This window comes from Micromys minutus, assembly GCF_963924665.1.
Source record: "Micromys minutus genome assembly, chromosome: 8".
Lineage (NCBI taxonomy): Eukaryota > Metazoa > Chordata > Mammalia > Rodentia > Muridae > Micromys > Micromys minutus.
In genome coordinates, this window is record NC_137977.1 from 36,663,412 (window position 1) to 36,679,800 (window position 16,389).

The window sequence follows — 16,389 nt, forward strand, 5'->3', positions numbered from 1 at the left end:
ATTCAGGCCTTCAAGATGGCACTGGGTTCAGTAGCCAGACAGCCTGAGTGTGAGCTCTAGGAAGGATGGGGAGGAGAAGAGAACTAACTCCACTAAGCTGTCCTCTGACACACACACACACACACACACACACACACACACACACACACACACACAGTATAGAAGAAAAGGAATCTTATCATAGGTGGGTATTTAAAAAGTAATTAGAGAAAGCCCTACCTGTAAGTATATGTAACTAATTTAGAATATTGATATAGTCTTAGAATGGTATAAATTTCTTTTTTTTTTATATTTGTAAAATGAAAACAATCATATAATCATTAAAGAAATCACACGGGCTATTGTAAATCATCCCTTCTTACCTACATGCTCCATTAGGAAAAAATGTACTGTATTCAAATGCCTCAGAGGCTCTACCAGGACACAAAATCTTGATCTTTAGTAAATTATAGAAATATTTATGACTTGCATTTATAAGACTAGAGCGTTCTGCTATCAGTTGAAAGCAATTATGGTTACTGGATAAAATTTTCACAAGGACAGCAAGAATAGGATTCTTTTACTCATCTCTGACCTTTCTATTACCATTACAACCAACCCTGCAGTCACTTTTCCAAGCAGCCATTTCCCTGAGAACCATCTTGGTCTTCTACTTACTAAACTCTTCTGGTCCCCACAGTTAATGAAGCCTATCACTTTCCTACCACTTCTAGCTGGTTTTATGTCCCTGCTTCCCTTATTCCTGGCTTAGATTCCATAGCCTCAGTCACTCCCCAGCACACACTTTTAAATCTCGCACTAGCAGTGTGGGCTTTTTCTGTCCTAAATACCTGCCACAAAACCTCTTTCTTCATTCAAAGTAAAAGTTTAAAGAACCAAAGGCAGGAAGGCAAAAACATCAACCCTGACCCAAGCAGCAGCCCCAGTTCTTAACTGCTTGACTGAGCATTCATTCCATCTGCCCTAGATTAGGGTTGATAAATGGTCGCTAGTTTTTAGATGATACCAGTAGAAAGAACATAGACTCCACAGAGAAAATAGAACCACCGACAAAGAGTGGATAAATAGATTCAAGAGGAGGTACTGTCCTATGCCTATTGAGCAAACCAAATAGGATGTTACTGTTTATAACAGACCTCCAGATAACATAATCATGTAAACAGAAGCCAGAATGTCATGATCAATCCTTCAATTCACTAGCTCGCTATGGCTCCTCACTGCAGGCTGTGCATCAGTCTGGGAGTGAGATGCACACACAGCCGTGAGGATAATAAAGATGTATAGCATGACATTGAAACGAGTGGGGCAACCAAGGTCATCTCATCATCAGAAAACACGGTAAGGACACATGTGCAGCCTGTTCTTCATGTGGATCCTGAACAACTGGAATGGGTGCCATCCCAAAAGCTGTTGCCTGACTGTGAGATATGTTCTTCTAGCTGGGCTGCCTTGTCTGGACTCAGTGGGAGAGGATTTGCCTAGCTTTGTAGAGACTTGAAGTGCCAGGATGAGGGGATACCAGGGAGGGGGTCCTAAACAGCTCAGAGAAGAAGAAGATAGATAAAGGAATGGGAGAGGGATTCAGGGAGGGGATGGCTAGAAGAAAAACAGTGAGCAGGATGTAAAGTCAATAAGAAAAATGCCTCAGTGAATTAAATTGAAAGAAGTACTGATAAAAGAAAACACAATGAAAAGACAATATAAAAAATAAAGTTTACACAGGAGGCAAAAGAATAGGTTCAAATGACTGTATCAAAAATCAAAACTGTAGCCTATATAAAATGTTATAATTAATTGAGTGATCAGATAGTCCATGGGAAGGGTTAAGTGTTTTCAACATTTACATAGGATAAAGGTTAACGTCATAAAATAATAAAAGATCATAAATTAATAAGAAAAATAAATTAAAATATGGACATAATACTAAAATTAGCATTGTATGGAGAAGCTATATAAATGGTCAATAAATACACATAAAGATGTTCAACATTATTGACCATCAGAGAAACACATAACCACAATAAGATGCCATTTCATAAATATTAGGTGCTTGTCATTTAAGATCCTGTAAGTAGTTGTTGCAAGAGACAGAGATTTAGGAAATCTTGGTTTTTGTTTTTGTTTGGTTTTGCATGTAAAATAGTTCAACCACTGTGTAAAACAGCATTTAGGCTTACCAAAAAAACCTTAAAAATAGAATTACTATGCACTCCTGCAACCCCTGTGATTTTATCCTAAAGAACAAACAGCAGATTTCAAAATGAACATTTGTGTGAACATGTCTATAATCTTGTTATTCACAACAGTGTAGTGTGACACAAGTTCCATCAACAAATGAATGAAAAAGCAGTGAGGGAAATACATGAGTGGAATATTATTTCTGATGTATGCGGCAATATGGATGATCCTTGAAAACACCATGTAAAATAGAAAAAAAAAAACCTGTTTAGCCATAAAAAGAAAACATAGTGTCTGATTCCAGTTGCTTGGGAAACAGAAGAGATGAAGAACAAAGTGGGGTGGGCCTGCTGTGCTCTGCAGCAGGGAAAAGGGAGGGGTCATAGTTCATTGGTCCTTTAGTTTTATAAATGAAAAGGGCTGGAAATGGGTGGCAGTGACATTTACACTTCAGTGTGAAGGTTCTTAATGCCACCAATTGTACTGTCAAAAAAAAAAGGTTGAATGCTTTGTCGTACATATTTTGCCAGAACTTTAACTTTCAGACTAAGGTATAAAGATCATTAATACCTACTGACCCCTATGTCAAGTGAGTCTCATGAGATGCAGCCAAATGCACTGAACACACTTCCTCCTTGCGATTCATTCACAGATCATTCTGCAGACATGGGAATTTGTGGTCCATCGCAGTTTCAAAATTCTGAGTGTACTTGCTATGGAAGGGCTAATCATGGGGACCTGACTTGGGGAGAGACAGAGAACACAGTAGGGCGAAGTACTTGCTATAGACGGAGATTAAAACTAACTGGTCTAATTTGTGAGGATGGAGTCTCCAGACTTCCAGGATGAATGTTCAGGTACTGGTGATCAGACACTGGTGGTCATACATAGAGACTGAATCATCCAGCATGGTCCCACAGCAGTTAAGCAATCTTGTAGCTTTTGTATAATAACAGTCTTAAACATTTTAGGACTACCTTACCCCACTTTCTCTGGGAAAAAGATGACTCTCTTTGTTCCTTTCATGCTACATGGTCAGTGCTACCTCCAAACAAGTTTCTCATTTTAAGCTACAACTTTTATTAGTAACCTTGGAATACATTATACATTAATAATTCTCTGTGGTTTTATTGCATTTTGTAATCTCAAAATAACTTTCACACATACTCATTAACTTCTCACATTATCTGTCTGAAGGTATTATTTTCCTGTTCCAGGTTTGGAGAACAAAGGTTAAAGGTGAGCGAGGTCATGGTAAGTAAAATGATGGAACCATGTCTAGCACACTGGCCTTCCGATGTTTGGCTCTGAGAGCAGTTAATGACATCCATCCCATAGAATACATATTTCTCCAGTGATAATGACCAACTATGTATTAACAAGATTTTTATTTCATTTCCCTTTCTTACATGCTTCAATACTTGAGCTTCTGTAACACACTTATGTCTTTTCACTGGAGTTTTTCACACATGGCAAGCATCTCCCTAAGATAAAAGTTACAATTAAGTTTTGAGAATCATTGGGTATAAACTTAGATTATGGTATTGTTACCAGAATTATAGAGAGCCCGGGCCATGGCCATCCTAACAGGCTATGCTTGGTCAACCATTCTTCAGCAAAATTAAAGAGACAAAGCAGGGAAAGGACAATTAGTCAATGTGGCCAAATTGGGTAGAGAAAAAGGAGGCCCAGTGCCACCAACCTCCCAGAGCCTCTATTCATGATCCTGAAATTAGCCTTAGGTTTAGATAGAGTTATAGAGTCATGCAAACACAGATGGTACTTTTCAAGCTGTGGTTCATGGATCAAAGTGTGGCTCTGACCATCATATTCTCTGCTCAAATTTCCCCAATAAGGTGTTTTGATAAGTTATCAAAACAATGTAAACTCTCCTTCCAAGAGGTAACTCCCTTTTTGGGCAGGCACCAGGCTTTAGCTCCACTCTCCCCCTAGGACACTATTTCTGAGGAAACTTTAATCCTTGGGAACCATTGATTCATTATAGTCAGGTAACCAAGGGAAGGACACAGATGTCTTTTTAGAACACATTCATTCCTGCTCTAAGTGTTGCATCTCTCCCTATTGTGTTTCTAAGACCTCATAATAAAACACGTCTGTCTGAAGCAGGAATCGTAAATAGGATACAAATAATAGCCAAGGTTTGAGACATTCAGATAGTGTCAGGTGACCATTCATACGAACTCTTTTCACAATTGAATCTCTTTCTTATTCACTTGATTCAACTTGTTTATTCTCTTTATTATTCCATTTATTATTTCATAATAGTGAAAGGGAGCACTTTCACTATTCCTTTAGTTGATTGGTTGAAGACTTGTGATTGAACCTAGTATGTTAATGCTACTGATACTTAGGCTCTGATTCTAACAACTATGGTAGTGATATGAAGTTTTCAGAAAATTTTGTATAAATATGCCTGAATTGAGTTTGTTAATATTGCTTAAGCCAAACCAAATAAATTGTTTCTTTTATATTTCCCCAAATCTTTGCTGTTTTTTTCAAGTGAGACTTGAAGATAAGTCTAAACAGAAAATAGGAGAAAAAAATTCAACAACACTTCTGGGACACCTCCACAAAGTATTCTTAAGTGGAATCAATGATTCTGATTACTTTTTTTTTTTTTTATCCTTGCAGGGGAAAGAGAGCCATTAGAATCTGGTGGCTCTATTCAACTTTAGCTGTGACATCTCAGCAGTAATGTGTAAAAATGATTTGAATTAAATCAACAAGAATGTTCAAGCAATAGAACATTATATGTGATAAGGAAAAAACCTTGTTCTTCAGTGATTTTGTTATAGTAGCATTAAAACTCATTAACAGAAAGTTGTAGCATCCTTGACCTACCCACCCCCTAATTGGAACATTTCTCTATCTTCTCTTTTAAAACTTAATCCAGTTGTGTTGACCAATCACGTGGCTAAGGAAGTCCCTTCAGGAAGGTACATTCACCTTAAGCCATGCTAAAAAGCTATGAAGTATAATTAGCCCTTAAGGAGATAATATACTTTTCTTTTCTAGAATTTTAACCTTCTACTGCAGTCACTCCTGGTTTACCATGAGGTCCTGTTGGGTCTGTCCACCTTTCTGAGAAGTGTTCTTTTAAGCTGTCAGTCAGGGTTGCCCAAGAGACTTACATATTATAGGCTATTACTACCCTCCTTGCTGGACTCATAGACGTAAGGCTCTAGTGCTGAAGATACCATGCAGTTCAGACACAGAGCCAAGTTTCTTAGCTGGAACTGACCCAAAAACCTTCTTCCTAAGGATTATCCTTCCTTGTACCAGAAAGTGCAATGAAAGCTTCCATAGGAGGGATGGCACTAACAGTCCTACCCAGCTATAAAACATCTATGAACCACACGATGATCACAATAACACTAAGACTGATGTAGTGGTATGCACACGTTGGTGGTAACTACAAACTCTCTAATTGGAATTAGGACTCATTCAACAAGAGGAAAATCATTCCTGGAACTGGAAACATAGCCAATGGCTCAGATCTATTGAAGCTATAGATCTTGGAAGAGTATCTATAATAGTTTCTTTACTAAGCAAGTATAGTTTGTTTTTTATACTCACTGATAAATAAATTCCTTACCCCTTTTCTAGGAACCTTCACTTTGTGGCAGATGGAGACCATTGCAGAAAACTATAAACAATCAAAATACAGAGTTGTGGCACTTCATTCCAACTGATATATGAAAGTCATATGAACAGGAATAAAATCCAACGTCTGCACCTGAATATCAAGGATCTTTGAAAGGCAGCAGAAAAATTGTAAGAACCAGCGACACAGAGAGTTTGCTATGAGATCATGTCTCCTAGAAATGTAAGAAGCAATTCTCATAAAGTAACTTTGCAGATATTGTCCAGAATTATGTCTCAATGATCTTTTCTTATTAAAAAATAATCAACTTGGATTTTATAAAAAAGGCACAGGACTATGGGAACAGCAACTATCTCTTTCCTAAGGATGGCCACTCTTCTCTATATTGTTTTGTTAAGTTATATGTGTTTTGAGATTCAAGTCTAAGATTCCTTCTAACCTTGGTTAGAATAACTCTTAAAAAGAAAGACAACAACATGGTTCAGAATTGCCAAAGACAAAATCTATGAGGTGATGCCTTCTGGACTGGACTACACAGTATTACTGGAACTTGTGTGAAGTATCTTCCCTTCTCTGAGCTCAGTTTTCTGCCTTTTTAGAGGATCACAGTGCCCCCCTCTCCTAATTGTTGGGATTAAGTTCACACTGTATTGAAGTTTTATGATTAGTCCAACACTGAACACATTATAAATATTTTAAAGACTGGAGTTAAAGGAATTTAGGAACATCTACAAACCTTCATTTGACTTCCATTTGAATGTTCTAAAGGAGGATGGGGAAGAAAGCGAAAATGAAAAGTATCCAAGCACAATGAGCTGATTTTATAGTTTCCTAAAATACATAGCCACTGTTATAATGTCCTTTCTACTACTGAGACATAAATTATGTTTAATTCACTACCTCTACTGCATTATTTCATCATAAAGTACATACTGTATGGGTCCCAAATCCATTATACAATGGGCTCCATTGTATTTATCTTAGACTTGTGACAGACACATTCAGACTTACATAATCAGAAAACTTAAGAAAATGGGACTTATTTTCAGACTTCAAGAGAATGAGAAATCATTAGAAGGAAGTTGAAGTTATCTTGCTACATTCTCCAATGCGTGGGATAAGATATTGCCACCTTCTTCCTTTCCCTTCCTATTTGCTTGAGATGTGCTCTGCTTTAAAGTATAACTAAATTTATCCTATTTAAATATCTTCCAGTTATGTTTGGATGGAAAAAAACTTTATTGATGTTTGTTCATCATTTTGTCCCACCTTTATAGGGGTTTTGAACATGCAACTACAAGATCATAACTTCACATGAGCTTTGAAGAGTAAGCAGAACTAACTGGCAGGTGGAAAACAAGCTTAGTGACCAAGGTCAGTAGCTCAGCAGAGAGACAAGTGTTTGTTATTATGACATAGAGATGTTTGAAAAGGTGGTTATCAGTTACTGTACTCAGGACAGCAGGGTTTGGGAAGGCAGAGAGCAAATGAGTTTAGAAACCAAAGAGCCATTATAAGCAACCAGGGTCATTGCTTACATGCTCCTACTTCTCTCCAGAGGATCTGACTTCTGTCATATGAGTCTACCTTTTGTAGTTCTGGGGGGCTTGAAAGCCTATAGTGAAATGCCAAGATAAATGAGAATTTAATAGCTTTCTACCTACACCACCTGTGCAGATAAATTGTACATGGTTTCAGATGTGTTGAAGGACCTCAATGTGATAGAGATGAACAGCTGATCCAATCAGTGCTCATTTGTTGAATGGATTTTGTAGTCCCAACTTGGTTTGGAAATGAATCTCTATACCTTGGGCATCCATGTAAAAAGCATCTGTTATCTAAGCATCCCCAGGAGACATGTGATGTTTTGGCTAGAGTAAATGACAATAAAGGCTGCAACCCAACAGAGCAATACTGCTAGCCAACATGTACTATCTGAAGTGACACAGTGGGCTCCATTGCCACCACATCTGGTGCAGTACCAGAGTTATTGACCCAACATAAAACTTGGAATAAAATGAATATTTGGTTGGTTGTAATTTATTTTGGTTCTGTCCCACCAATAGTTCCTTAATCATCATGTTATTCATTGAGAATATGTATCCTGGGTCATTGTTCTATTCTTTCTTTGATGTCTGTAAGGTCTGTAAGTGTAGTTCTGAGAAAGAATAAAGTAATAAAAAAAGGTAGATTGTTTTAGGAGAATTAGAAACTTTATAACAACCCACCGACATGTTCTGTTTTTAATTCTTTTAACAATTATCATAGAGGATTCAAATGCATGTTGCAATGATGAAATATTTTTAAATGAGTATTTTTGTATCAACTTAAATATCATCATCATCATCATCATCATCATCATCATCATCATCATCACAACCACCCCTACCATCATAATTTTAACCTAACTTTTTCCAAGATCTACTTTTTTACTCCTCTGTTAATTTACACTCACTAATTAGCATTGACTCAGGCTCCCACAAAAGATCTGGGTCAGGGCTTCCCAGGAAAAACCAGGTGGTGGCACATATACAGCACAAGTTCACAGTCTGTGCATCTGATAAACCACACACCTGCAAACCCATTTGGAGGTCACCTCTATACTCCATTCCACCTGACTTCACATTGCCTTACTCCTCTTGGCTTTGTCTTCCAGTTCTAGCACCTTTCCTGTAAGAGGAACAGTGGCAGCCATCTCTATGTAAATGCCAGGTCACACAGGCAGAAAAGCATCTCCTGCAGGAAGACCTAATTGAAGACTGCCTTAAAGACCAGGGATGGTATAGACAATGTCAGTAAATTGGGAGCTGTTTAGAAGAGATATTTTCTTGGGGCCAATAGCGCGCTGGTGGAGATTATTAAAGGAGTTTGTTCAGATGAGTTTGCTGTAGCATTTCTCACCTGCTCCTGGAGTCTGTGTCGTGGACTCTGCACCACCTCACCTAAAATGCCCATGGGCAGGTAGGGTCAGGCAGAGAGCAGTCCAAGGCACAGGTAGCATCTGCCACCCAAGCTGGTCATTGGGCTACTTCATCATTCTCATTTTGTGGCTGCTTGGGAACCTCCTTTTCTGGGGGCTCGTTTTTTGCCTGTTGTCCACGGCACAGCCAGCATTTTCCCATCCTTTGAAGTTCTCTCCAGAGTTAACCTTTCTAGGTCCTTCTTAAGTATCTATGATGAAATTTCATATTTCACAGTAGGACAAAATTAGATGCAAAATACCATCAGAATTTTGATTTATGAATCCCATCCCTCAATAGGACAATGGGAGTCAGTATCGGCTCTACTGTCACCGTGACTCAGGGATCATTGAGGAAAAAGAAATGAACAATACAGCAACCAAAGGATGGGGAAGATTGTTGTGCAGCGCTGCCTTACAGTCGAAACAAGGCTATTGTAATCATGGATTCATAGGAGCTCTGATTATTTGTAAGAAAACCTACATGAGATAAAGCCAGCCAAATTTTGGGTATTAAGGGGTAGAAGATCTCCAGGTCCCATCAGGTATTGAGGAGATATTGACAATGACTAGTTGCTGTGGGTGGAGAATCATTTCTTCGAGACAACTGGTAGATTTTCCTTGTGCTAGTTTGTGGTGCCTCACCCATGCACTGTGGTCAGAACTAATGAGATTTAGTGAGTTTTCAAAAAGAAAAATATATGGAGTTGGGGAAATAGGTTTTGAGAAACATGGGGATTTGGGAGGAAAATTCATTCATAGATGTGATCATATCTCATTGTGTGTAGGTATAAAATACTCAAAGTTGAAGTAAAAAGAGAAAATATAACCAGTTAGAGTATTTTTAAAGTTAATGTTTGAGGAAAAGTATTTTTCTAAATGGTGGTTATTTAAAATAATGATATTTGTTGTGGTAATATTAAAAAAGAATCTGTTGCTATTGGTCTTGTGGGAGCCACTCCAGTATGGAGCTGAGCACCTGGTTTCTTTCTCTACCACAAAGTCCAGTTGGTAGATAATTACCATGCCTGGTACACACTCATCTTAACCTGTAGGCCCCTTGCTAATCGGCATGCTCTAGCTGCCTCTCAGCCATTGCTTTCACACACTACCCTCCACAGCCCAGTAAAGTCATAACTCAACAATCAATAGCTTATCAAACAGATTTATATGTTAAATTCTCAATCCACAATCCCTCCACACAATAAGCTTACAACCAGTTAATAAAGATATAAACTGCCCACCTAGACAAGATAAAATAAATCTAGTTCACCTTGATATGAACCATCCTCCTCTGTTGTCTTCACCTTGAATCTCTTACTAAAATGTTGTCTCTGCTTCACTCTCTACTGTCCAATAATGTATCACCTTGACATCAACCTACAAATATTAAGAGAATATACAGTTTTAGTACAAAGCAGGTGACATGTCACAGAAATTTGCAAGCCAAAGTGACTACTACTTAAAATCAGCACAACACAATGATCTCAAAACTCTGGTGAGATTACTGTGGATATCTTTATAGTGCACACCAATGACCTATATGTCTGACCGTGTGTTAGCCTTGAACTCATTACTATAATCTTTACAGTTTACTTTTTAAGTAATACTGAAGCATTGGACATGGATTGGGAACAAAGTGGAATAAATAGGAAATTATGTTTTACTACTGTTTTCAGACAACCAATAGTTCTCACTCGAATGAGATGGAGTTTACTTAAAGCCAAGCTCAATAACAGTGCTCTGGTCTGGAAAGTCAGTGTTACGCTCTACTTCCTGTAGTTCATTAGGTTCCTGGACTTTAGCATAAAACCTGAGGTCTGTCACTGAATCATTGTACCATTAACTTACACTGGCTAAAATCCCTTTGACAACACACCTTATTGCTATTTATTTTTTGCTTTTCTTCCATTTGATAAAGTGGCAATCATTCAAATCAAGTTTGCAGGTGGCCATTTTTATTTTAGACCTGGACTATTTAGGCTACATGTCTGGAAGTTCTAAAATTCCTGAGAGTCATTTCAAATGCTGCATATTACTAATTCAGTGCAAATAGTAAATTTAATGTATATTTTAGATCCTTAGGTCTATACAAATGTTATTAACACATATGTGTTTTTTTATAAGTGTCCAATATGTTGGATTATTATCTCTCCAAGATATTTTGTGTTTACTGCATGTTTTATTATGTACCTCAGTACAAAGCTCCTTCTGAAAATCTGTGTATCTGATCAAAATATTTAACTTTAAATATTATTATATATACATATATATATAGCTATTTCACATTCATGTATGTCTGTGTTCCATGTACACACTTCTTGCCTGCGGAGGTGAGAAAATGGAGTCTGATTCCTTGGAACTAAAGTTACAGGTGGTTGTTAGCTAATATGTGGGTACTGGGAATTGAACCTGTGTCTTCCAGAAGAAGACTCAGTACTCTTGAATGCTGAACCACTTCTCTAGCCCCTAAAATTATTGTTTATTAATAGGGGTATGCTTTATTTTTCTCCTTTCTCTGTTAAATGTCGGTGGCTGACTTTCTTATTTTCCTTTCCCCTATTTTTTATTAGATACTCTCTGTATTTACATTGAAATGTTTGTAAGCATGTTCCCACATATAGGAAGGGGTCAGTCAGTGCCTACATGCTAAGTGACTTACATGGCTATTCTGTAACCTAGGAACTGGTTGTAGTAGTGACAGTAATGATAATACAGCTTTTAAAGCTAGGCTGTAAGGATACACACACACACACATACACTTAGGAATATGTAAGCTGTCTTGGAATAATAATGTGATTAGTAACTAGGTTTGAAAGGAGAAATTAAGCAATGGCCACTTTTAATCTCAGATCATGTATGATAATGATTTGACTCTGTCTGCTGAATGGAGTAATAAATAAATATATTTGTATAAATAAAGATAGGACTCCAGGAAACACACTCAGCTAATTTTTAACAGCACTGCAACTTTCTTTTCATGTCTGTAATTTCCAGGCATTCTGTCACACAGTGTGCAACATATTCTTAGCATTCAACACCACATCTATTGAGCACCATTAAAAATATATAAAAATACATAGCAGTGAGATAGCTCTGTGGGTAAAAGTGCTTGCTGTACAAGTCTGATGACCTGAGTTTGGTCCCTGGACCTCATGGGGGAAGGAGGAAACCAAGTCCACAAAGTTATTCATTAATGTACACACTTGCTACCTGTTAATAAATAAAATTTAAAAGTTTTAAAATTCAAAAGAAATAAAGGGGAATGATCTATGGTCATCAGATGATAATTAAGAAGAATTATTGAGAGTGGCTTGAGCATGCAGCCTATCCTTGCTTTGAGTGCATCTTTTTTTTAATGTGTGTGTGTTTCTCCTCTATTAATGCCTGTAGTCAAATATGTATCATAACCTTGCCTTATGTTCAGCCATGCTTACAGGCACCACATTGTTTCCTCTGTATTCTTCTGCACTTCCAAGCACAGTCATTCTAACCACTACTGCTCACCTCCTCCAAAATAAATACCATTCAATAGGGTCAACAATGCAACTCTGCCTACTTTGTTTGTAATTCTGATGTAGTTCTAGGAGCACTAGCTATCATTCTACATAATAATGTATTAAGTACTTAGTACGTGCAAAATAAATACTTAAGGATCATCCTTAACCTGAAAAAGTAATAGATAAATAAATAAGATCTGCCATCTGGAAAGGCGGCTCCAAGAGGCAGAGCAACTGGTGGGTGGGAGACGTGGGCTGCCAGGGAGCAGAGAGATCTCTGCGGAGTGCACACGGAAAGTGCACCCTCTGCCTTGACCTGCCCTGCCCTGTCTGATCCAGCAACCAGGAACAGAACCTTGGAACTTATGTTCCCACCCAGCAACTCTGAGGCATAGAACAGGGCTCGGTCCATCTGCCACCTGGACCAGTGGAGATCCAGGGACACAGACCAGATAAAAGGGAAAGGCAAGAACATATCACTGACAACAAAATGGCAAGAGGAAAGCGAAAGAGTATATCCCAAGGAAACCATGACAACCTGGCAACATCAGAACCCAGCTCTCCCATAACAGCAAACATCGGAATTCCAAACACTCCAGAAGAGGAAGACACAGACCTGAAATCATACCTCAAGATGTTGATAGAGATAATTAAACAAGAACAGGAGGAAAAGCAAAAAGATTCAGAAGCTTTTAAAGAGGAAACAAGAAAAACTCAAAGAACTACAGGAAAACACAACCAAAGAGATGAAGGAATGGAAGAGAGAATTTAAAACGGAAATTGACACAATAAAGAAAACACTAAAAGAGATAACCCTAGAGGCAGAACACCAAAAAAAAAAAAAAAAAAAAAAAAAAAGAAAGAAATCAGGAGTCACAGAAGCAAGCATTTCCAATAGATTGTAAGATATCAAAGAGAGAATCTCAGGGGCAGAAGACAACATTGCAAACATAGACAAAACAGCCAGAGAAGATGCAAAAAACAAAAAGCTCCTAACCCAAAATGTCCAGGAAATCCAGGACACAATGAGAAGACCGAACCTAAGGATAATAGAAATAGAAGAGGGAGAAGAGTATCAACTAAGAGGCACAGTAAATATCTTCAACAAAATCGTAGAAGAACACTTCCCTACCCTAAAGAATGAGATGACCAAGAGCATAAAAAAAGCCTTCAGAACTCCAAATAGGTTGGACCAGAAAAGAAATACCTCCCGACACATAATAGTAAAAACGTCAAGTGCCCAAAGCAAAGAAAGAATACAAAAAGCAGTGAGAAAAAAAGGTCAGGTAACATATAAAGGCAGGCCAATCAGACTCACACCCAATTTCTTAACAGAGACTATGAAAGCTAGAAGAGCCTGGACAGACATCATGCACACCCTAAGAGAGCACAAGTGCCAGCCCAGGCTGCTATACCCAGCAAAACTATCAATCACCATCGATGGAGAGATGAAGATATTACAAGACAAATCAAAATTTACACAATATCTGACCACAAACCCAGCACTACAACGAATTATAGGTGGAAAACCCAATACAATGAGGGAAAATACAGCCTAGCAAAAACAAGAAAACTCCTAAACAAGAAAACTAAAAGAAGAAAAAGACACAGACACAACTCAACCCACAAAAGCAATAATGACAGGAAACAGAAGCAACTATTCCTTGATATCTATTAACAGAAATGGACTCAACTCCCCAATAAAGGGACATAGGTTATCAGACTGGATACATAAACAAAATCCACTCTTGCGCCAAGAAGCAAGATGGAGTGGCTATTCTAATATCGAATAAAGTAAATTTCCAACCAAAAGTTATCAAAAAAGATAAGGAAGGACACTATTTACTCATTACCGGGGAAATCTGTCAGGAGGAACTCTCAATCCTTAACATATATGCTCCAAATAAAAAAGCACCCACATTTATAAAAGAAACCCTACTAAAGCACAAAAAATACATTTCACCCCACACAATAATAGTGGGAGACTTTAATACCCCACTCTCACCAATGGACAGATCATGGAAACAGAAACTGAACAAGGACACTGCAAAACTAGCAGAAACTTTGAACCAATTTGAATTAATAGAAATATACAGAACATATTATCCTAAAGTAAAAGAAAACAACTTCTTCTCACCACCACATGGCACCTTCTCGAAAATTGACCACATAATTTGACAGAAAGTGAGCCTCAATCTATATAAGAAGATTGAAATACTCCCATGCATTCTCTCAGATCACCATGGCCTATGGCTGGTCTTTAACAACAACAAAGACAACAAAAAGCCCACATACACATGGAAACTAAACAACGCTCTGTTAAACGATAGCAGGGTCAAAAAAAAATAAAGAAAGAAATTAAGGATTTTCTAGAATTCAACAAAACGAAAACACAACATACCCAAACCTATGGGATGAAATAAAAGCAGTACTGAGAGGAAAACTCATAGCCCTAAGTGCTTCCAAAAAGAAACTGGAGAAAGCTTACATCAGCAACCTGACAGCACAGCAAAAGCCCTAGAACAAAAAAAAAAGCAGATATACCCAAAAAGAGTAGATGGCAAGAAATAATCAAATTTAGGGCAGAAATAGACCAAATAAAATCAAAAAGAACCATTGAAAAAATCAACAAAGCCAAGAGTTGGTTCTTTGAGAAAATCAACAAGATTGATAAACCCCTAGCCAGACTAACTAGAGGGGAAGAGAGAGTATACAAATTAACAAAATCAGAAAGGAAAGTGGAGACATAACAACTGAAACTGAGGAAATTCAAGAAATCATCAGATCCTACTACAAAAACTTATACTCCACAAAATTGGAAAATCTGGAAGAAATGGACAAATTCCTAGACAGATACAAGATCCTAATGTTAAACCAGGACCAAGTAAACCATTTAAATAACCCTATAACACCTAAAGAAATAGAAGAAGTCATTAAAAGCCTCCCAACCAAAAAAAGCCCAGGTCCAGATGGGTTCAGTGCAGAATTTTATCAGACATTTATTGGGGATATAACACCAATACTCTCCAAATTATTCCAAAAGATAGAATCAGATGGAATACTACCTAACTCATTTTTAGAGGCTAAAATAACCCTCGTACCTAAACCACACAGAGACCCTACAAGGAAAGAGAACTTCAGACCAATCTCACTTATGAATATTGATGCAAAAATACTCAACAAAATCCTTGCAAACCGAATCCAAGAACACATCAAAACAATCATTCATCATGACCAAGTAGGCTTCATCCCTGGGATGCAGGTATGTTTTAATATAAGGAAATCCATGAATGTAATCCACCATATAAACAAACTCAAAGATCAAAATCACATGGTCATCTCACTAGATGCTGAGAAAGCATTTGACAAAATCCAACACCCCTCCATGTTAAAAGTCCTGGAAAGAACCGGAATCCAAGGCCCATACTTAAACATAATAAAAGCAATATACAGCAAACCAACAGCCAACATCAAACTTATTGGTGGGAAATTTGAAGCAATCCCACTAAAATCAGGGACTCGACAAGGCTGCCCACTCTCCCCCTACCTATTCAACATAGTACTGGAAGTCCTGGCTGGAGCAATTAGACAGCAAAAGGAGATCAAGGGGATACAAATCGGAAAGGAAGAGATAAAAACATCACTCTTTGCCGATGACATGATAGTGTACTTTGTGACCCCAAAAATTCCACCAGAGAACTCCTACAGCTGATAAACAAGTTCAGCAAAGTGGCTCGATACAAAATTAACTCCAACAAATCAGTAGCCTCTTATACTCAAAGGACAAACATGTGGAGAAAGAAATTAGGGAAAAGGTACCCTTCACAATCGTCACAAAAACTATGAAATACCTTGGTGTGACTCTAACTAAGCAAGTGAAGGACCTGTACGACAAGAACTTCAAACCTCTAAAGAAAGAAATTGAGGAGGATATCAGAAAATGGAAAGATCTCCCATGCTCATGGATTGGAAAGATCAACATCTTAAAAATGGCCATCCTACCAAAAGCAATCTACAGATTCAATGCAATCCCCATCAAAATTCCAACCCAGTTCTTCAAGGAATTGGAAAGATCAATGTGCAATTTCATATGGAATAACAAAAGACCTAGAATAGCGAAATCCATC